The sequence below is a fragment of the Monodelphis domestica genome, chromosome 1, assembly GCF_027887165.1.
Source record: "Monodelphis domestica isolate mMonDom1 chromosome 1, mMonDom1.pri, whole genome shotgun sequence".
NCBI classification, from domain to species: Eukaryota; Metazoa; Chordata; class Mammalia; order Didelphimorphia; family Didelphidae; genus Monodelphis; species Monodelphis domestica.
This window is the reverse complement of record NC_077227.1, coordinates 315,421,718-315,443,867: the sequence shown is the minus strand read 5'-3', so window position 1 is coordinate 315,443,867 and position 22,150 is coordinate 315,421,718. Positions and strand designations below refer to the sequence as shown.

General features: G+C 42.2%; 1 protein-coding gene across 2 annotated transcripts in view; it reads right to left on the bottom strand.

Annotated features, from left to right (window-relative positions):
• The window catches only part of AKT1 (AKT serine/threonine kinase 1), a 168,476-nt gene that overhangs the window by 120,552 nt on the left and 25,774 nt on the right, over positions 1-22,150 (bottom strand). Inside the window, exon 1 of one of the 2 annotated variants that reach the window (XM_007473466.2) lies at positions 13,342-13,959. The exons of the other annotated variant lie outside the window; for it this stretch is intronic. The gene's annotated coding sequence lies outside the window, so the exon portion shown is untranslated. Of the gene's footprint in view, positions 1-13,341; positions 13,960-22,150 lie in introns of those variants that run through there. 2 annotated transcript variants of the gene reach the window in all.

Here is a 22,150-nt window from a genome sequence, read left to right as displayed (position 1 = left end):
CATTCTTCCCATGTGAACATTTAAGAACAGCCTCAACTGGGAGTATCTAGGATTGTTTATCACACATGGCGTCACAAATATCTGATTTCTACCTCAACAAATATTCTTCCAGACAATAGACTCCACAGTTCATTTATTCAACATATATTTGCACACCTACTACTATGTGCAGAGCATAAGCACAATCTAGAGGCTGGTGAAGTCTGGCACCTAGTCTGGCACCTAGCGTCTGAAAGACATTTCATTAGCTGGGGGAGCCTGGGTAAGTCACTTAACAAAAAAATGCCTCAGTTTCCTCATCTAAAAAATGGATATAATAACATCTATTTCCCAGGGTTTTTGTGAGGTTCAAATGACATCAGATTTATAAAATGCTTAGCATAAGCCTGGTACATAGTAGGCACTTAATAAATGCTTGTTTGTTTGTTTGTTTTTTTAATCTGGCCTCTACCTGGACTATTTAATACTTAATTTAATATTTAAAATTTAATATTTAATAAGAACAAAGTTCTTACCTTATCTAGACTCTAGACATGCTCTAGTATACAGCATAGGGCTGTGTACATAGTAGGTATTTTTAAAGGGTTTGCTAAATATTCTCTTCTCCTCATCAACTACACTAGAGGGCAGCTGGGGACACACTAGATAGAGCACCAGACCTGGCCTCAGACACTTTCTCAATGTGTGATCCTGGGCAAGTCACAACTCCATTTGCCTAGCCCTTACTAATGTTCTGTCTTGAAGCTATTACTAAGACAGAAAGCAAAGGCTTTCACAAAAAACAAAAAACACACTGGGCAGACTGATCTCTGCATCCCATCTCCTCTCCATGTCCTTCTCAGATGCTTTCCTAGCCCAGAAATGCCTTTCCTTCATTCTTTCTGTTGCTGAAATCCAATGGTTTGGATTTACACTAAGAAGTGATTAAAATGTCCATATCCTTTGACCCAGAGATCCTGCTTCTTGGGTTGTGCTCCAAGGAAGTCAAACATAGAAAGAGAGGTTCTATTTACACCAAAATATTTGGACCCACATTCGCCTAGTAGCAAAGAACAGAAAACTATGTTGATGCTCTTAAATTAGGGGTGGCTAAACAAACTGTGGATCACAAATGTAATGAAATAAGAAATCACAAATATGAAGACTACAGAGCAATCACAGGAAGGCTTAGATGAACTGTTGAAATGATATCAGCAGAACCATGAAGACAATATATACAATGGCAAAAAACATCAATTTTTAAAAGTCAATGATAAAGCCCAAGCCTATTGCCACAGTAGAGAAAATGCACCTTCCCTGTCTTCACTGAAGAGGTGGGAGACTTGAGTACAGAATATTGTCTATACTAAACCATGAGATTTGTTTAAAAAAAAAAAAACAACTTTTTTTCCTTCCTTTTTCTCTTCTTTGTTACAGGGTATAGCTCCTTTTGGAAGGGGTTGATAGATTAGAAAGGAGGGAGAGAGGGAAGGAAGGAAAGAAGAAAGGAAGGCCTAATATCAACTGAAGCTTTTCTTCTAAGCACTCTATCCATTGTACCACCTAGCTTCCCTGGAGGATGTAAATAAATATTTGAAAATAAATAAAATAAGATGGTGTGTATAAATAATTTTTGAGGGTGCAAACAAAATAAAATAGTGTGTGCAAATAAATAAAAAAATTTTAAAAATTCTTCTCCTTCCCCTTATTCCCTTTGAGATTAAGTTGGAAAGGTTTTAAGTGTGGTCCTAGTGGAAGCTTGAGCCTGCTATTCATTTCCTCCTAAGGGTCAATGTGGAAATCTAGAGATCCCCAGTTTATTTAGTTGGGAAGTAGAAAGCCCAGGTTTTGGCCTTGTCACAGGACTTTCCCCCTGAGGGAAGGTCCCACTTCATCAGACAATAGACATCCACTTCAGTTTTGGTGCAGTAAGTAGGTAGTGCCTCAGTCCGGGGAGCTGAAGGTCCAGAGTTCGATCCTTGGTAAGGAGGGTGTGATATACTGGGAAAGGCTTCTGGAGACAAAAGAGCTACTTGACTTGGGATGGGGTCTGCCTCCCACCTAAAGTGGATGTCTGCCATCTGGTGAAGTGGGACCTTCCCTCAGGGGGAAAATTCTCTCTACCTCTCAAATAAATAAACTGGGAATCTCTAGATTTCCATGTTGACATAAGTAAGGAGGAAAATTCTCCAATAGGCCATGGATTCTCCAAAAACAGCCCCAAACCTTGTCTGGGCCCCTTCTACTTCTGGAGTGACAGTCCCCAAACAGGAGGAAATAGGGCAAAAAGGTGCTAAGATTCAAACAATTTTTAAACTGTCAACCAACATTAACTTAACTGTCAGTACTCTAAATGCCAGCTCCTATTGTCCCATGACCAACAAATTGGAATACTATTAGAGGAAGTGAATCATATCAATATTGACATTCCCACTATAAGTGAACCGGAGACAAAAGGAAGTTTCAATTAAAGAGAAGGATGGCTCACAGGTTATTATTACTAGGGAAGCACATAAAGGCATTGGCAGGCCATGGGTTTGGATCTTTCACCCAAAGGGCAACAAGAAAGGGCAACTGGGTGCTCAATGGATTGAGAGCCAGGTCTAGAGATAGGATGTCCAGGGTTCAAATCTGACCTCAGATACTTCCTAGCTGTGTGACCCTGGGCAAGTCACTTACCCCAGCTGCCTACTAGCCCTTACCATTCTTCTGCTTTGAAACCAACACTTAATACTGATTCTAAGACAGAAGGTATGGTTAAAAAAAAAAGGCAAAAAGAAACACCATTTCTGTGAGATGCCCAGTTGTCTTGCCTCAGTAAAAATAAGCAAAAAAGACCACCATGAAGAAAAGAATTTCAGTTTACATACCAACTTCTGTAGTAAGAAGACTACATAGAGAGACATGTGATGGGGGGGGGGGGGGACCCAAAATGTGACAAGATCCTCTGAACCAAGTCAACATATCCATCGACTCTTGGTATCTTCAATGTGAAGGGGGGAAAGTAGAGTGTAGAAAAGGACCTCAAAAGTCTTGCACCTAACAATTCCACCTATAGAGTACAGAAGCCCTCTGAATGCAGAGTGAAGAACGTCTTTTAAATTTTATTTTTCTTGTTTTTGCGTATGTATTTTCTTTTGTACCATGGCTAACGTGGAAATATATTTTGCATGATTTCACATGTATAATCAATATCAAATAGCAGTGGAGGGGCTGAAGGTGGGAGGGAGAATTTGGAACTCAAAAATGTTTTTAGATGAATTATTAAAAAATTGTATACATGATTAGAAAATATTTCATAAAATAAAAATATATCATGTATTTTATATATTGTGCATACACATATATACATATACAAAATATGTAAAAATAAAACTTTCTAATTATGTATCCTGAACACTTTCTTTAAGAAAAGTAAGGGGGGGGGGGGGGGCAGCTACATGGCTCAGTGGATTGAGAGCCAGGGCCAGAGATGAGAGGTCCTGGGTTCCAATGTAGTTTCAGATACTTCCCAGCTGTGTGACCCTGGGTAAGTCATTTAACCCCCATTGCCTAGTCCTTACCACTCTTCTGTCCTGGAACTGTTAAGTAGGGGTACTTCAAGTTCCTGACTAATTAACTTAAATAGACAAAGGGAATAAAAAATTTCCTTTCGCAGAACCAATACACAGTATTGATTCCAAGACAGAAGATAAGGGTTTAAAAAAACAAACAGAAAGAAAGGAAAGTGAGGGGGAATGTGGTAGCCACTGAAGGCAACAATCACCATACACACTAAAAAAAAAATGAAATCAATTAGATCTTAACAGCAGGATATAAATGGTTACCAATGTAGGAGCCATTTCTGAATCATCTCAGGCAATCAGATCAGTAACTAGCTCCATGAAAGGTCACAAGTCAAGACCAGAACAAGTTGAAAAACTCAAGATATAAGGATGACACCAAGTGAAGTTATAATAGTGTCAGTGTAACCTATTGAAAAGTACAAATGGGGGCAGCTGGGTGGCTCAGTGGATTGAGAGCCAGGTCTAGAGATGGGAGGTCCTGGGTTCAAGGCTGTACTTATTTACAATACAATCTACAAAATGTCATAAAGTATGGTAGGACGTTATTATTATAAGGAGCATTTTCTCAAACAGCAAAAGAAAAACAAATATGTCCCAAGATTAGCATAAGACCCAACTAGGACAGGTCATCCAAGAGCATTTTACAGAGGAAACTTGTAAGAGGACAACAAACAGCTGAAAAATGGCACAGGGGGCAGCTGGGTAGCTCAGTGGATTGAGAGTCAGGCCTAGAGATGGGAGGTCCTAGATTCAAAACTGACCTCAGACATTTCCCAGCTGTGTGACCCTGGGCAAGTCACTTGACCCCCTTTGCTTAGCCCTTACCACTCTTCTGCCTTGGAGCCAATACACAATATTGACTCCAAGACGGACGGTAAGGGTTTAAAAAAAAAATGGCACAGATTCACCAGGAGTCTATCATCTAGTCCCAATATCCTGGGCAAGGAAATCATCCTTGGGGTGAATTTTCATTTTCATAAAAGAAACAGAAGAAAGTGGAAAAGGAAGTTGGACCAGATCAAGTATGAAGCAGAAATCTGTGCTATAAACAACCCAACTCTGAAAAACATTAAAAGGATGACATTATCAATAAATCCGTTTTGGGAGGTTCAGATCTGTAATTTTCAGAGTCAGGGGATTCTCCAGGTGAGGAAACTTCCTCTATCAATGTAAATTTACAGCTGTCCAACAAACAACTGGGGAAAAAAATCAGATTTTCTTTTGGGTTGTGAGCTGTGATTTCTGGATTCTGGGGGACCTCCAGCTAAGAAAACTTTCTCAATCAAGGCAGATCAGCAGCAGTGTAACAGCTTTCAGACTCAGAGTTGTCAGGAGGCACTCAGAGGTTAAATGACTTGCCCTGGGTTATCACAAACTGGCATGGTGACCCCAGGCAAGTCATTTAAACTCTCATTGCCTGCCTCCAGGCAACTCTCTCCAACTATAAACACTAAGGTATTAGGTCATCCTGACCCTTAGGCCTGCTCTCTATCCATTTACACCAAGCTGCTTTGCATTATCATTAGTACTCAAAAAAAAAAAAGAAGCAATCAAGGAACCACCTGTACCAACTAATGCATATGAGTATCCTCCTCCAATTAAAACCCTTATAAGAATGAGCTATATTCATAAAAGGGAAACTCAATGAAAAGAGAATGGAACAGACAGGTTTGGGCAAAGTTTTCTATAGCATACCAAATAGACATTCACAGATACAATTGGTTAGGAGGTAGTGAACCTCAATGGATTTGATTACTTCTTAAAAAAAAAAAAAAGCAAGGACAGCTAGTGGACCCAAAGCCAGGTCTGAAGACAAATTCTGGGTTCAAAGACACTTCCCAGCTATGTGACCCTGGGCAAGTCATTCAACCCCACTGCCCAGCCTTCACCACTCTTCTGCCTTGGAACCAGTACACAATATTGATTCTAAGACAGAAGATATGAAGTTTTTTGTTGTGTTTTCTTTTTATTGATTTAATAGAGCAAAACTCAGTATATCTCCTGGATTCATTAAGATGACACAAAGTTCCATGATAGAGGGTACTCTACTGTGGGGCTCAGAGAGCCTCTCACCGAAACAAAGGGGCATGTATGGTCAAAAGGGCTCACTATGCTCACAGAGGATGATTTATCAAAAGCCCAAACAAGAAGAGGCAAGGTTCTTTGGAAGGATCAGATAGATATCTTGGGAAGGGGAGGCAGGAGCTCAGAGAATTCGAGTTCAAATTCTGCCTTCACCAATTTACTCCATTTGTCAAGTCACTTTTACCTCTGGGATTCTCAGTTTCTTCATCTGTAAAAAATTCAAGAAGGGCAGCTAGGTGGTTCAGTGGATTGAGAGTCAGGTCCAGAGATGGGAGGTCCTGTGTTCAAATGTGGCTTCTCACATTTCCTAAACTGGGCAACCTTAATCCCCATTGCCTAGCCCTTACCATTCTTCTGCCTTAGAACCAATACACAATATTAATTCTAAAACAGAAGGTATAGGGTTAAAAAAAATTCAAGAGTTGGAATTATGGATAACATTGTACAGATTGTATCAAACTTGTTACTAGCTGGGCCTCCTGAACAAGACAAAAGACTGCACAGAAAAGACACACACCAAAAAACCCCCAATTTACCAGGGAAAAACCAAATGGAGGAAGCATCCTTCCTTATTGAAGTTGCAACTTGCTGGGCAGCCCAGGAGTTAGTACAGCAGAACACAGACCTTCCACAGCCACTACAGGTAGAGAGACCACGTACTGGGCTCAAAATCAAAGAGGGAAATGACAGACGGCTGGAATGCATTTGGGAAATTATATGACACTTTGAACAATCCCAAGCTGCTCGCTGTCACAAAAGGGTTAGGGTTTCTTTTCTTTTTGCACTAGTATTCTCCTGGTGATGCGATGTAGTGGTGAATCATGGAACACCACAATTTCAAAGGCTCAGAATTACTGATGACCCCAAGTAAAGGCCATGGAAGAGACATATGAGTAAAGCATGAATGGGCTGCCATTTATTATCAACAATGACTTGACATGAAACCAGTAATATAAAATAGATCATCCAGGAAATGTTTAGTCCAAAGTAGGACAAGTCAGTCTGTTGAGCAATAGAATCTATAAAATGACAGTCCAAGGGTTGCACTAATACTTAAAAAAAGTTAAAATACCCAGAGCAGGTGAGTCCATGAACTTGTGGGGTTTAAATATTTTGATAACTGCATTTCAATGTAATTGGTTTCTTTTACAATCCTATATTTCTAAATCATATATGTGTGTATGTATATATTTATATAGATATATATAATCCATGACATAGAAATAACCAAGAAATTTTGACAGGGGCAGGTCGGTGGCTCAGTGGATAGAGCCAGGAGGTCTGGATTAAAATCTGACCTCTGACACTTCCTGACCCTCAGCAAGTGACTTAACCTCAATTGCACAGCCTTTACCACTCTTTTGCCAAGTATTGGTTCAGAGGGAGGGAGGGAAGGAAGGAAGAAGGAGGAAAGAAGGGAAAGAGGAAGGAAGGAAGGAAGGAAGGAAGGAAGGAAGGAAGGAAGGAAGGAAGGAAGGAAGGAAGGAAGGAAGGAAGGAAGGAAGGAAGGAAGGAAGGAAGGAAGGAAGGAAGGAAGGAAGGAAGGAAGGAAGGAAGGAAGGAAGGAAGGAAGGAAGGAAGGAAGGAAGGAAGGAAGGAAGGAAGGAAGGAAGGAAGGAAGGAAGGAAGGAAGGAAGGAAGGAAGGAAGGAAGGAAGAAAAGAAGGAAGGAATTTTGACCCAAAGAGAGGGAGGGAGGAGAAATGAAGGAGGGGAGGGAAGGAATTGTGACCCAAAGGCTTTTAGCACATTGGATAGTTAGGGGATTGAGGGGAGAACATAAACAAGAATCACATGGAGCAAGAAGATAACCATAAGTGGGTTGTTATCTGAATCTTGGAGGTAATACCATTCCATGAGAACATAGATCACTGGAGTATTTATAGTTTTATGTTGAAAAACAGCAAAGGCCCCCAAAGCCACTAAACTGTATATGCCTTTCTACCCAGAGATAGATACTACTACCAGGATTATAACCAAAAGAGATCAAAGAAATGAAGGAAAGGACTTATGTACAGAAACCTACAGCTCTTTTCATAGCAGTCAAAAACTGGAAACTAAGTAGATACCACCTATTCAGGGAATGGCTAAATAAATCATGGTCCATGAAGGTAATGGAATATTATTTCACCATTTAAAAATGATAATATGGATAGTTTTGGGAAAAAAAAAAGAAAGACTTTTATCAACTTATTCAGAATGAATTGAGCAGAAACAGAACTACTGATAAAATAAGAATAATATAAAGAGAACAGCTAGGTAGCACGGTGGCTAGAGAGCCAGGCCAAGGGTAGGAAGAACCTGAGTTTGAATCTAGCCTCAGATATTTCCTGGCTGTGTAACCGTGAGTAAGTCACTTAACCCAACAGCCTAGCCCTTGGCCTTGGAATCAATAGGAGAGAAGATAAGGTTTTAAGAAAGAAAAAAGTAGTATAAAAGAAAACAATTTGGAAAGACTTTTTAGCCCCCTGATCAATGCAATGACAAACCATAAATTCAGAGGCCAAGTGATGAAACCTGTGACTCACCTCCTGAAAGAGAGATGATCAGGCTACATATGCAGAATTAAATAAACATATATATTTTTGACATGGCCAATCCAGGAACTTATTTTACTTGACTATGCATGTCTGGAACAGGGACTTTGTTTTTCTCAATTTCTCACAACTGAGGGGATAGGGTGAAGGAGAGGAGAGGAAGAGGGGGAGAAAGAGAGACAAGAGGCAGAGACAGAGAAAAAGTAAATTTTCAACTAGAGTTTTAGACATGGCCAATGAGAGAATTGTGCTTTGTTTGACTATGCATATTTGTTTTGTTTCAATGGGGATGGGAGAAATAAGATAAAGAGAAAATTAATGTTTGTCAAATGAAAAGCAAATAAATTAAGTTATAGTATTGGCCAGAGGAAGGAGGCCTGAATTAAAAGTCAAGAAACTTGATTTCTATTTCTGACTTGCTCTGGGACTTCAGTCAAGTCCCTTCTCTTCCCCTGGGCACATTTCCCCCTTTAAAATGTGGGGTTTGGAACAGATGAACTTTTCCAGCTCTAAGGTTTTGAAATCATATTACAAAGATAACAACGTAAAATAATCTATGTTCCCTTTACAGATCATAAGTTCTGGAAAATGGAAAAATCTCTCTAGACTAGAAAGCAAGAACTCAAAGAAGATGAAAAGAAATAGCACCCCAGCTAGAATCTGAAAGACAGATAGGACTTAGAAGAGGGGAAAAGGTGATAAGATAGTCTATTTAATGGGTAGAGTCAAGTCAGAGGCCAGGGTTGCCTATGACATATGACCAGCTCAAGAAGCAGAGGGGGCCCTAACTGCCAAACTGAGTTTTTAATTTCCTTTTTTGGACAACAGGCTGCCACTAATTGACACTGGTCAGTTATACTTTAGGAAGATGACTTGAATAAAATGGCCCGAAAAAGGGATAGACAAGGCAAGGGAAACCAAAGAGGAGGCTATTGCAGTAGGTACAGGTAAGAGGTGATTAGGGATTGAATTTGACTTATGGCAATTCCAAAGGGAAAGAAGAGGATGGAGGAGGTGGTAGAATTAGATATGGGATTTGATGAATAATTAGATGTGGTGGTAACATAGAGGGAAGAGTCAAAAGATGTCTGAAGTTTCACATTTGGGTGATTGGGAAGATGATAATGTCACCCCAAAATAAGGAAGCTGGGAGGAGTGCCAGAAATAGGAAGGAAAATGAATTCATTTGGAGACCTGAGTTTGATGTGCCAGTGGGGTGTCCAAGATGAGGATGCCTTCTAAGCAATCAAAAATCTAGTGGGTCCAGGGCTTGGGACAAGGCAAGTGACAGAGATGTGGCACACAGAGTGGTAGAAGGTGATTTTGTGCATCCTGGATTTTAAATGCCAGGAAACTTCCTGTATCTTTCATCTCTCTTACATATTACCATGTATATAATTACCTCTGAGTAGGTCTCCAATCCACAAGAATAAAGACGGCCTTTTTCCAATTTTCTCTTTCCCTCAGTGCTCTGGGCGTGCCTCTGTACAGAATAGGCATTTAATAAATATTTATTGATCTTTGCAGTGGTGGTAAACAATGGGTGTGGAATATTTCATAAAACTGCCAGACTCAATTGATAAGTTCGTTAGTATCCCTCTCTCCCCGAAAGTCAGAATATATTTAGAAATGAACATAAAAAATATATAAAATAAAAATTCTAAATATTAAAAAAAAATAGATGGTCATTCAAAAGCAATTATGAAGTTCCTATCATGTGCCAGGCCCTAGGTTAAGCACGGTGGATACAAAAAGAGGTAAAAATAGTCCCTGCCCCCAAAGGAACTCATTCAATAGACAACTTGCAAATAAATAGGTACCTATAAGACACTTAATTTTAATGGGAAGGATCTAGCAGCTGAAGGGATTAAGAAAGGCCTCCTGCAGGTAGTGTATAAACTGAGTCTTGAAGGAAGTCAGGGATTCTACAGGGTAGAAATGAGGAAAAAGAGCATTCCTTCCAGGCATGGGAAACAGCCAGTGCCTACAACATGGAGAAGAGATGGAGTGTTGTAAGTATACTGGTGGGTTGTTTATTGAACCAAATTGGCAAAGCCTGCCAAGGAAGCCTGTAGAGAGAAGAAAAGAGGTTTATGGAGAGTACCTTAAAGGACACCCACATTAAGGAAAAGTTAAGATGAAGGAAAAAATAAGACTGAATCCAGAAAAAGGGTGATCAGCATTCAAATGCTGCAGGGGGTAGAGGACTGGGGGTGGGGGGCGCCTGTACAAAAGGCCTGGTCATGGAGGTAAGGGAAAAGAGGGGACAAACGGCAGACCTCCAGAGCCCACAAGTCCCACCCAATGCTGATTTTTCAATAGGTGCAAAAGGAAATGGTTCAGAAGTAGGGAATGAGGCACAAAGCCAAACACACCAAAAAGCTATTCTCTTTAAATGAGCCGATGTCTCCCCATCTCTAGACAGGACCACTAGATTAAAGGACATTTTCTCCCAAAAGCTGAAGGCCACTTTCTGGTAGAATCTACCTCCCAAACTCTGGACTTCCTTTCTCATCTGTAAAAAGGAAGTGGTAATAAACCCTGTCCCAAGCCCCTCTTATAGGGAGATAGTAAAGAACAGATGAAATAATAGGTAGGAAAACATTTTGGAAACCCTAAGGGTACTTAGGGACAAATACATGCCCTCCCTAACTTTCAGGGCCCAGCTGTTACTTATCTCCCAGGGTTGTTGTGAGGCCAAGAGGATATAATAAATGAGGCATTTTGCAAACCTTAAAACCCTATATAAAAATAAACAATTATTGCTATTAAGTCCCACCTTCTCCAGGAAGCCCTTCTCGACTACTACAACTCAGGCTGACCTCTCCCTTCCTGACCAAGAGCACTTGCTGTTCTAAAGTCCCATTTTACATATGATCTTGCATCATATATTGTTTACCATGGCAGTCTCCAGATAGAATGCCCAGAGGCACAGCTCATGTTTCTTCCTCTGATCCCCCCCTGGTCAGAGCTGAGCACAGGATAGGGCACAAAGACTCAATGCATGGGTGAGGCAGCCCAGAAGTGAGACATGCACCCTTAATAGCTATACTGCCATAGATAAGCTATTTCCCCTCTCTAGGCCTCAGTGTCTTTATCTGTAAAACTGAGCTGTTATTTGGGCTACCCATCTTTCAGTACTGTTGTGAAGAAAGTGCATTGTGACCCTTAACACACAAAAGGACCCAAGTGGTGGGGGTGGAGGAATGGAATTCCTGGGCTCCAGGGACAAGTTTAATGGGACCTAAAGACTAGCCAGACCTAACAGTCTCCAACAAACTTTTCCCTAGGGTTGTGCAGACCCCAAAGTTCCCCTCAAAAGACCAGTGGTTTTAAGAATTCAAAATCAACTAGTATTAAACATCTGCATAGTGGAAAGCACCCTGTGGTCTGTGCTGAGATAAAAGCTTAAATGGGTCCCTCAGGGAGCTTACAATCTGAGAAGAATCTAGCAATGGCAAAAGAAGAGTTAAAAACCACCAGAGTATTCATATGCTTTTCCCAAATACACACACACACAAAACCAAACTTCTCATCAGCATGCAACTTGGCAACTCCTTGGTAAATTACAGTTTAAGAGAGGTGCCTGGGGCAGTGAGAAGTTAAATGTGGTGGTCAAGCAACCCATGTGTCAAGAAGCAGAACTTAAACTCACCTCTTGTCTGTACTCTATCCAAAACACTCTAGCCAATGGCTCTCACAACAGAAAGGATAATCCTCCTTTTAAAGCTAAGGAAACTGGCACAGAGGATCATGACTCTAACAAGGTGACACAGTTGAGATGCAAATTAGTCTCTTAATTCCTCCACAAGGATTCTTTTGCCCCCCTCCCCCAAATAATAATGGATATCATCTACCCTCAGTTAATAAATGAAGCAGCAGAGGTGTGGAAAAAGGTAGTTACTCATCCAAGGTTGTATAGCCAGAAAATATACATTATCAACAAAAATAATCATACCCCACAGGTATAAGATGCCTTATGGCTTCCAAAGCACTTTCCCTTCCATTCTCTCATTAAACCCTCACAACAGCAAGCAAGGCACTGAATCCTCAGTCCTCACCACTGCTTAGTAAATAAAGATCCTGGCAGTCAAGGGCCTCAGCAGTATAGCTCAATCTACCCACCCAGCAATCTCACCTCTGCAGTTCACATTCCAGTTTACTGTCCCCTCCATCCCCTCTTCCATTTCGGTCTTTCCTCCACTGAAAGGCCCATCATATTCTTTTTTGGATAAATTATTTGTACATGTTTCTCCCTCTAGTAGACTGTAAGCTTCCTGCGAGAAGGGCGTGCCAGGCCTCTATCTCTGAATTCAGAATGCCAGCCTCAGGGTCCTGCCCACAATAGGGTCTTAACACTTGCTTACAGAATTTACAGACTTTTTAGACAAGTGAATCTATTTACCCAAGGTCACACAGAAGAGAAACCGGAGATGGGGACCAAGCACCCAGGGCTGTCCACCGAATTCTGAAGCCTGGAATCATTACGTATAGAAACAAGCCAATGACTGGCCTGGCCTGGGTATGGTGTGAAAGCAAATCTCCCCCAAGTCCAGGCAGGGGCTACCCTAGAATCCTTCCTAATCCAGGCTGGCCCAGTTCTCTGGGAGTCCCAAGTCTCTCCAGGTGGGAGCCCCAGTGTGTGTGCGCCCGGGTCCCTTCCTCTGGAGGGTGGCACGCCGACCCGCCCAACTAACTTGCTCGCGGCCCCCAGCCCCGACGCACCCCGCCACGCCCCCCGCCAGCCGGGCCGAGGGCGTCCGGCGCCCAGGGCTTGCAGGTCTGGGCTCCGGGGCCCGGCTGGCTCGGGGCGGCCAACAGCTTCCTGTTCGCTAATCGCAGGATACGGCGGCGGCGGGGATAGGAGAGAGAAGAGAAGGTCGGGGAGGAGAGGCGGGTAGAGGCGGGAGGGCAGCCAGCCCGGCCCCGCTTCCTTTTTTTTTTTTTTTTTGCACAAAAGGAAACACAAAAAGCCACGTCCCGGGGCGCAACCCCGTGGAACAAAGCGCCCGCGCCCTCGCGGAGTAGAGCCGCGCAGTGCAGCAGGTCTTGCGTCCGGGCGCAGCAGGCCGGACCCCCGCCCCCGCGCCTGAGCCGTGCGCCCCACTCTTCCCCGGACCTGGGACACAGGAGGAAAGGCTTCCCGGCCTTGGGGGCCGCCGGCTGAGGGCTTACCTGCGGAGGGCCAGGCCCGGGGTTGGGGAGGAGGGGTCTCTGCCGGTGGCGGGGCGCGGGCCTAGCCGGGCCGGGGCCGCCTCCCGCTCTGCATGCCAGTCCGCTCCGGGATGAGGGGCTGGGAGTGGGGGGCGCGGCGCCTCCCCTCCCTCCTCCCTCCCTCCCGGGCCCCGGACGCCGCCGCCGCCGCCGGGATTGGCCGGGCCGGGAATCCAGCTGTGGCAGCCGCTGTTACAGCTGCGGAGTCCGGCGAGCCTGTCCGCCTCCCTCCTCCTCCTCCTCCCGCCGGATCCGGGGCCGGGCGGGGGCTGGGCCGCGCTGGGGGCGCAGGGTCCGGCCGGGGAGGGCAGGAGGGAGGGGCGGCCCGGAGAGCCACCCCCCGGCCGCCTGCAACGCTCTGAGCTGGGGCTACCGCGGCCCCGGCGGCGGGAGAGGAGGAGGCACTGCTCCGGGCGCGGGGCCTCTGGGTCCCTCCAGTGCGTCCGGCTCCTCCTCCCGGACGACCCGGACTCACACTGCCCTATGCACACACACACACATACACAAACACGCACACTCACTCACAAACACACAGACACACACCAACCCGGCTAGTCTGCCCGCCCTCCCATTTCCCCGCCCTCCCCCAACTATGCAGCCAACATCCGCCCGGCTCCTCCCCGCCCCCTTCTTCCTCTTTTCCCTCCTCCCCCTTCCCTTTCTCCACCTCCTTCTCTTCGTCTCCCCTTTTCATCCTCTTCTCCTTTCCTCTCTCTTCCTCCGGGGTCTTAGGAACGTAGACTGTGACCTTGGCCAACATCTAAGCTAACCTCCTTATTTTACAGATGAAGAGAGACTCAGAAAAATTACATAAGCAGCAAAGCCCCCTCATTCTTCCTTTTGCCTTCTCCACTTTCTACTACCCTTATTTTCTATCTTTAACTAATAGCTCTAAATTCGTTGGATCAATAGATTTAGAACTGAAGGGGAGCTTTCTAACAGTCTAGTAGAACCCCCTCTTTTTACAAATAATAATTGCTAGTACTATGTGCCTGGCATTGTGCTAAGCACTTTACAATTATTTCATTTGATTCTCACAACAGCCCCTCTGTATGTAGGTGCTGTTATCAGTCTTATTTCGCTGATGAGGAAACTGAAATACTTGGGTTAGTTGTCTTGCCCAGGATTACACAAAAAATCTTTTTTTTTTTTAAGGGAATGGAAAATAATTATGTAGTCTTCCTACCAAGTTCCACACCAAGTCAAGGATGTTTAGTCAGAAAGTTGGATTCCCTACTTCTGATTCATGGCACTTCCAGACCAGTGGGGGTGAGGATAGAACAACAAACATAGGGGTCTCAGTGACTCATTCTGGAGAAGTCCCTCCTGGACCTCAGTTGCTTGGCTCTGCTAAATAGGGAGGATGACCCAGCCTAGCCAGAGTAAGGATCTTTTATAAGCAGGACCCTCCAGAAAAAAAAAGAGGGGGAAGGAATTTATTCTGTCTAATAGAGCCAAGACCATGGTTTGGACCTCTAAAGCTGATAATTCTATGACCTATGAGATTGTGTGGAGAAAGGTAAGTTACTCACCCAAGGTCATATTGCCAGAGAATACATTATCACCAACCTTAGGTAGAGGGGCAAGGAGTCTCCGTAACAAGGCCAAAATCCCAAGCCATAAATCCAAATAAGCAAGTGAAAAATCATATGCTTTCATCTGTATTCCTACTCCAACAGTTCTTTCTCTGGAGGTGGATAACATTCTTTATCATAAATCCTTCAGAATTGTCCTAGATCATTCATTGTATTGCTGATAAATAGCAAAGTCTATCACATTTGATCGTTCCACAATATTGCTGTTACTGTGTATAATGTTCTCCTGGTTCTGCTTATTTCACTCTGTATCAGTTCATGTAGGTTCTTCAGGTCTTTCTGAAATCATCCTGTTCATCATTCCTTACAGCACAATAGTATTACATCACCATCATATTCCACAATTTATTCAGCCATTTCCCAATTGATGGGCATCCTTTTCATTTCTGATTCTTTGCCATAAAGCAGGGTTTATTAACCTGCGGTCCATAAATTTGTTTGATTTGGGGTTTTTTGTTTTGTTTTTGATACCTGTATTTCAATAAACATGGCCTCTTTTTAAAAAAGAAGAGGGAAGAAAGGAAGTAGACACACCTAAGAACGTTCCAAAGAAGATTAGCCAAAAAGGGAGGAGAGATATAGAATGATTATAAATGGGGATGGGTGGATGAAATGATGTTAAAGAAAGGAAAAAGATGGGTGTGTTTCTAGGCATCAGGGAAGCTGGTAGTAGTAGGAAAAAGATTGAAAATTAGATAGTGACAGAGAAGTTGACTAGAGAAAGAATGAGATGAAAAGGCAGAGAAGGGCCACCTCCTCATGTGACAGAGGTGAAGGAAGAGACAATAGGAGATGTCTGGAGAAATGGCTCTTGACAAATGGCATCCTTTGTTCAGTGAAATAAAATATAAAATAAAATAAACAATAATGTTTTTTAACCCAAAGGATAAAATTCACAAATAGGTACAACATTCCATTTTCCATCTCCCTTCAACAGACTGTATAGTGGGCCTACTCACATGCAGCTTCTAAACTGTGGGTTCCCTGAGGGCAGATCTTCTCCTTCTCTGCCTCCTTCACCCACCCTGAGCTCCTCCAGAGCAGAGCCAGGCTTGACCCTTCTTCCTAATCTCTAACAAGCTGAGTGCAGTCAAAGAGGGGCTGAGAAGAGTCCCTTAAAATATGCCAATATATCAAAACTCTCCATAGATTCAGAGACTATCAGACATGGATCATAGACTCAGAGCTGGAAAGGACCTTAGACTAAAGAATCTCAGAACTAAATAGGTGATTATAATATAGAATGTCAGAGGAGCAGTTAGGTGGTTCAGGGAATAGAGATCCAGGCCTGGAGATGGGATGTCCTGGGTTCAAATGTAGCCTCGGACACTTCCTAGTAGTGTGACCCTGGGCAAGTCACTTACCTCCCACTGCCTAGCCCTTACCATTCTTCTACCTTGGAACCCATAACTTAGTGTTGATTTTAAGACAGGTTTTATATTGGATATAGATATAGAGGAGTGGGGAAAGAAAAGGAGGGGGGGGGGAGACAAAGAGAAACAAAGAGACAGGAGAGAGAGAGAGAGACAGAAACAGAGAGGAGAGAGACAGAGAGAAAGACGAGAGAGAATGAAGGAGGGGAGGGAGAGAGATAGAGAAATAGAGAAGAGAGAAAGAGGGAGAGTGAAGGAGAGAACGGAGAGAGACAGAGACAAAGAAACAGAGAGGGTGAGAAAGAGAGTGAATGAGAGGACAGAGAGATTGAACATTAGAGTATAAAAGGACTACATTGTTTTACAAAACAGGGAAACTCAGAGAGGCCAATGACATGCCCAGGGCCACATAGAGATTTAATGACAAAGTCAAAATTAAAATCCATTTCCTGGTCAATATTTCTACTTTACTGTCTGGATTGGCACATTTCTTTTCTAGGCCTGAGTATGCTAAACACAACAATGGGGGTGTGGGGGTGGGGATTCTTTTCCTTATTTGATGAGAACTTGGGGAAACTCACAAGCAGTTTTGGCAAGAATTACATTTAGATTGGCATCTTTTGGAATGAAATTTACAACTCTTCCCACTCCCTTCTGATTCTTCTTGCTCTAATTTAAGTTGTCTAAAATAAGACCTTAGAACAAATATCTGGTCACCCCTCCCAGCTGGACCCTGATACCTGGGCTCCAAACCTGACTTACACTTTGCTCAGGACCTGTTACTATCAACCTTCCTGAGTAAACAATCAGGCAACAGCTCCCCACAGCCCCACAACCAAGGGCAGGGCAGAGAGGAGGCCCTGAGCATGATGGGGGACAGGGACAGGTGGGCAGAGCTTGGGAAAACTCTCTTTCTGGGACCCAGATGGGAATCTGTGAACATCTTGAATTCAGACAATATAATTTTTTTTAATTACCCACAAAATCCCACAAAAACAAATAAAAGAAAATGTGTTTGTAATTCAATAGCTGTACTTGGGTGAAGTCCAGCAATTAAACATCAGAAATCAAGTAGTCCCAGTCATAGGTCACAAGATTTAGAGCTGAAGGAACTTTAGAGACACACTAATCCAACCTTCTCATTTTACAGATGGGGAAACAGACTCAGAAGGGCATGGACTTGACCAAAGTCACACTAGTCTCCAAATTTATCACTTTCCACAACATTTTGTTTTTGTTTAGCCATTGTTCAATTGATGGGTATCCCCTCAGTTTCCAGTTCTTTGTCACCACAAAAAGAGCTACTATGAATATTTTGTGCCATATAGATTCTTTTCCTATTCTCCTGATCTCTTTGGGAAAACTCAAGAGTATGCACTCTTTTATACCTCTCTGGATGTAATTCCAAACTGCTCTCCAAAATGACTAAATCAATTCACAGTTCCACCAATGGTGTATTCCCCAGTTTTTGGCAATTCCTCCAACATTTGTCATTTTGCGCTTGTATCATTTTAGCCAATCTGATGACTGAAAGATGATATCTCAGATGTTTTAATTTGCATTTCTCAAACCAGTGGTGATTAGAGCATTTTTTCAAATACTTTCATATGGTTTTATTTCTTCATCTGAAATTTGTCTGTTCATATCTTTTTTGCCCATTTATCATTTGGGAGGTGGCTCTTATTCTTGTAAATTTGACAAAGCTCTCTCTATATATTTAGATATAAAACCTCTATTGGGAAAAACTGTCTATGGGGCAGCTGGGTGGCTTAGTGGATTGAGAGCCAGTACTAGGGATGGGAAGTCCTGGGTTCAAATTTGACCTCAGATACTTCCTAGTTGTATGACGCTGGGCAAGTCACTTAACCCCCCCTTGCCTAGCCCTTACTACTCTTCTGCCTTGGAACCAATACACAGTATTAATTCTAAGATGGAAGGTAAGGGTTAAAAAAAAAACTATCTATAAAAATTTCCCCACAATTTTTAGCTTTCTTCCTAATCTTAGTAACATCTGTTTTATTTGAACAAAAACTTTTCAATTTAATATACTCGAAATTATCCATTTTACATCTTACAATGCTTCCACAACATATTTTAATCTATTATCATCTCATTCAAGCCTCCCAATGACCTTTTAAAACAGAACAGATAACAGTCCCTGTTTCAGAGAAAGCAATTAACATCCAGCGAGACCTACTCAAGCTCACATAAAGAGCAGAACTGAAATCTGAACGTAGCCCCTCTGACTCCACATCCCTTGGTATTTCTACAATATCCCCACAACTCCTGATGCCTTCTTTCCTGGAAACAGGAGCTGAGAAAGGTTTTCCACCATTCGAAGCCACCTGACTGGTGCAAGCAGGGAATAGGAATTGGCTTGAAGAATTTGGCTCCCTTAGCCTCACCTCTCTGTCACTACCCACATCAAATCCTACGGTCCACATGCTACTTCTGTCCACTGGGTGGTCTATATTGTCCTCACTCTGTCAAGATGATCAGATCTAAGAATGGGCCTCCTCCCAGAAACAGAAGACAAAGAGGGCAATGCTGAAAATAACACTTCCTCCTACCAGCAGCTTTTTTGTGTATCCCTAGGTGATAGTACTCTCTTCCATCTCAAATTGGTTTGTGTTTCCTTATCCATTCACAGGTTATACTGACCATTAGAATGTAAGCTCCTTGAGGGCAGGCACTGTTATTCACTCTTTTTTATTTAGTGTATCCCAGGAACTAACAGAGAACCTTTCACATAGTGGGACTTAATAAATGTTTGTTGAATCAGCTTAATAATGATAGCAAGTTTCAAATCTGGCCTCAGCCACTTCCTAGCTGTGTGACCCTGGGCAAGTCACTTGACCCCCATTGCCTAGCCCTTACCACTCTTCTGCCTTGGAGCCAATACACAGTATTGACTCCAAGATGGAAGGTAAGGGTTTAAAAAAAAAATAATGATAGCAAGTAAGCTACTTGAAGGCAAGGGTTGTTTTGACTAATTTTTGTTTTGTGTACCCCCCCAGAAATTAGCACAAGATCATGCAAGTAATAGAGCTTAATAAGTGTCTGCTGAATTGAATTAATGGTGGTAAATTTCAAGCACTTTGGCAGTTATAGCAGAGCAATTTTCCAAAGGAGGAGTCTTCCCTATATCCTTCACATATCCTTTGCCTTAGGCAGCTTCATACCAATAAGGTCAGCCCCATAAAGAGATGAATGAGCTCCAACTACTTCATCTCCTTCCAGGGGGAAGTCTTTGAATAAATTCATCAGCCTTTCATCTGTGGGAATTAAAATTTAAACTCCTGGTCTTCTTCTGTAACATGACCAATGTGAAAATATGTTTTTGCATCATCACACATGTAAAATCTAGTTTAAATTGTTCACCATCTCAGGAAAGGAGGTAGGAAAAGGAGGAAGGGGGGAGAACTTGAATCAAAAATTTAGCAATTTTTTTTAATTTAAAAAAAAAAATTAATCAATTAATTTTGCAAGTATAAGAAAAAATTAAACTCATAGGTTCCAGCCCCAGTGACCCTGAGAATTAAATCCAGTAAAACACAAGAATCTCCTGTGTGTTTAAAAAAAAAAAAGGGATCTCGTGTGTGAAAACATTACACATAGTAACCGAAACACTGTGGGACAATCAAATGTGATTGACTCTGCTACTAATAGCAATACAATGATCCAGGACAATTCTGAGGGACTTGTGAGAAAGAATGCTATCCACATCGAGAGAAAGAACCGTGGGAGTAGAAATCCAGAAGAAAACATGATTTATCACTTGTTTTATGGATATAGGATATGGGATTTTGGTTTGAAAAGATTACTCTAATACAAAAATGAATAATATGGAATTACTTGTCAATTCTGGGAGGGGGGAGAGAAGAGGGGAAGGAGACAACAAGGATCATGTAACCATGGAAATATTTTTTAAAAAATAATAATAAATTTTAAAGTATTTTTTAAATTAAAAATAAAGCATTTTCTGTGTGTGAGGTTCTGTAGAGTCATAGCATGATGGAACTTGGGTGGCATCCATGCTGCTGTTTCTGGGGGAGATGGTCCCACTTGGTTTTGATGATTGAAACAATACTCAATTGCTGCACATAGTTTAACTCAATTCGTTTTGATTTGTCAATAAGCATTTATTAAGTACCTTCTATAGACCAGAAACTATCCTGGGCATTAGGATTACCAAACAAACAAAAAACCTCTTTGGGGATAATACTCCTGAGTCTCAAGGAATTTACATTTTACTGCAGACAGAAAACAATATATGTGGGGGATAAATAAATATAAATTATATACTGAATAAACACAAAGGGATTGGAAACACAATTAGAGGAGAGGGATTAGGAAAGGTCTCCATGTAGAAGCTGGCACTTGAGAACTGAGCCATTAAGGGAACTAAGGATACCAAGAGGCTGGGGTGAGGAGGGAGGACACTTCCCCAAAACATAAAAACAGTCTGTGCAAACAGAAGCCAGAGATGGAATGTCATGTACAGGAAACATCAAGTAGGCCCAGTTTGGCAAGAAAGTAGAATGTGTAGGGAAGTAATGGGAAATCCTGGAAAGATAGTTTTGAGCCAGATTATGAAGGGCATTTATTTAAATGTAAACAGGAAGTACAGGGTGACAATAATTTGAGGTTGCACTAAGACTTTTGGGACACCCTCTATTTTATCCCAGAGACAAGAAGAAGCTTCTGAACCTTCTTAAACAGAAGCAGCTTTTGCTCAGTGGTTAGAATACTGGGCCTGGAGTCAGGAAGACCCGAGGTGAAATCCAGCCTTAGACACTTTTTAAACTGTGTGATCTTGGATAAGACACTTGAACTTTGTGTGTCCAAGAGTCAGCTGGGTAGTTCAGTGCTAAGAGTGCTTTGTGTAGAGTCAGGAAGACCTAAATTCAAATCTGGCCCCATATACTTCCTAGGTATATGACCTTGGGAAAGTCACTTAATCTCTGATTGCCTGACAAAAAGTTTCCACTGGTTTCACTGGAGAAGGAATAGCAAACCATTCCAGTATCCTTGCCTAGAAAATTCCACTGGATAGCTATGGTCTATGGGATCAGGAAGAGATGGGCACCACTAAATGACAACAAAGAATCTTAAATAGGTGTTACATGGTAAAATGGTGTTCTCATTCTTATTGTACTCTACAAAATATGGACAACATAAGCCCCAGACTTCTCTTTGCAGAAAAGAGTCAAGTTTATATACATATACAAATTATACAAGGGGGTTTCTTATATTCAGGACCCCAAATTATGAGCCTTAAATAGCTCCCTAACTTAATTTGGCTATGGAAATTTCCCTGGCTATGGAAATACTATGCTTCCTAGAGAGGCAATGTGAAAGATAAGGAAAATCTGGGGCATGAAGTAAGAAGACCTATATTTGAGTTAAGGGTCTGATTCTTACAAGTTGTGTGATCTTGAACTATTGTTCCCTCCTTTTGGACCTCAATTTTCTCATCTGCAAAATGGGGCTAATAATACCTTTTGTAAAGCTGTTGTATGGATCAAATGAAATACTAGACTTTGTCTTTTGTAAACTTTAAGGCCAAATAAATAGGAGCTATTCTGAGGCTAATAGAGTCCCTGTCTTACAAAGGGTTCAGACTAAAATCGTTTTGGTTTGATCCTTGTATGGGATTCAGATCTAGAGTGCATGAAGTCAGGATGCTGTCTCTAACTGGAAAAGATGCCCCACAGGTTTTTTCTTTCTAGAACTTAAGCTTGCCTCCTCCCTCCAAACCTGACTCAGTTGTGTTATAAAAAGCATTTCCCCATCTGAACC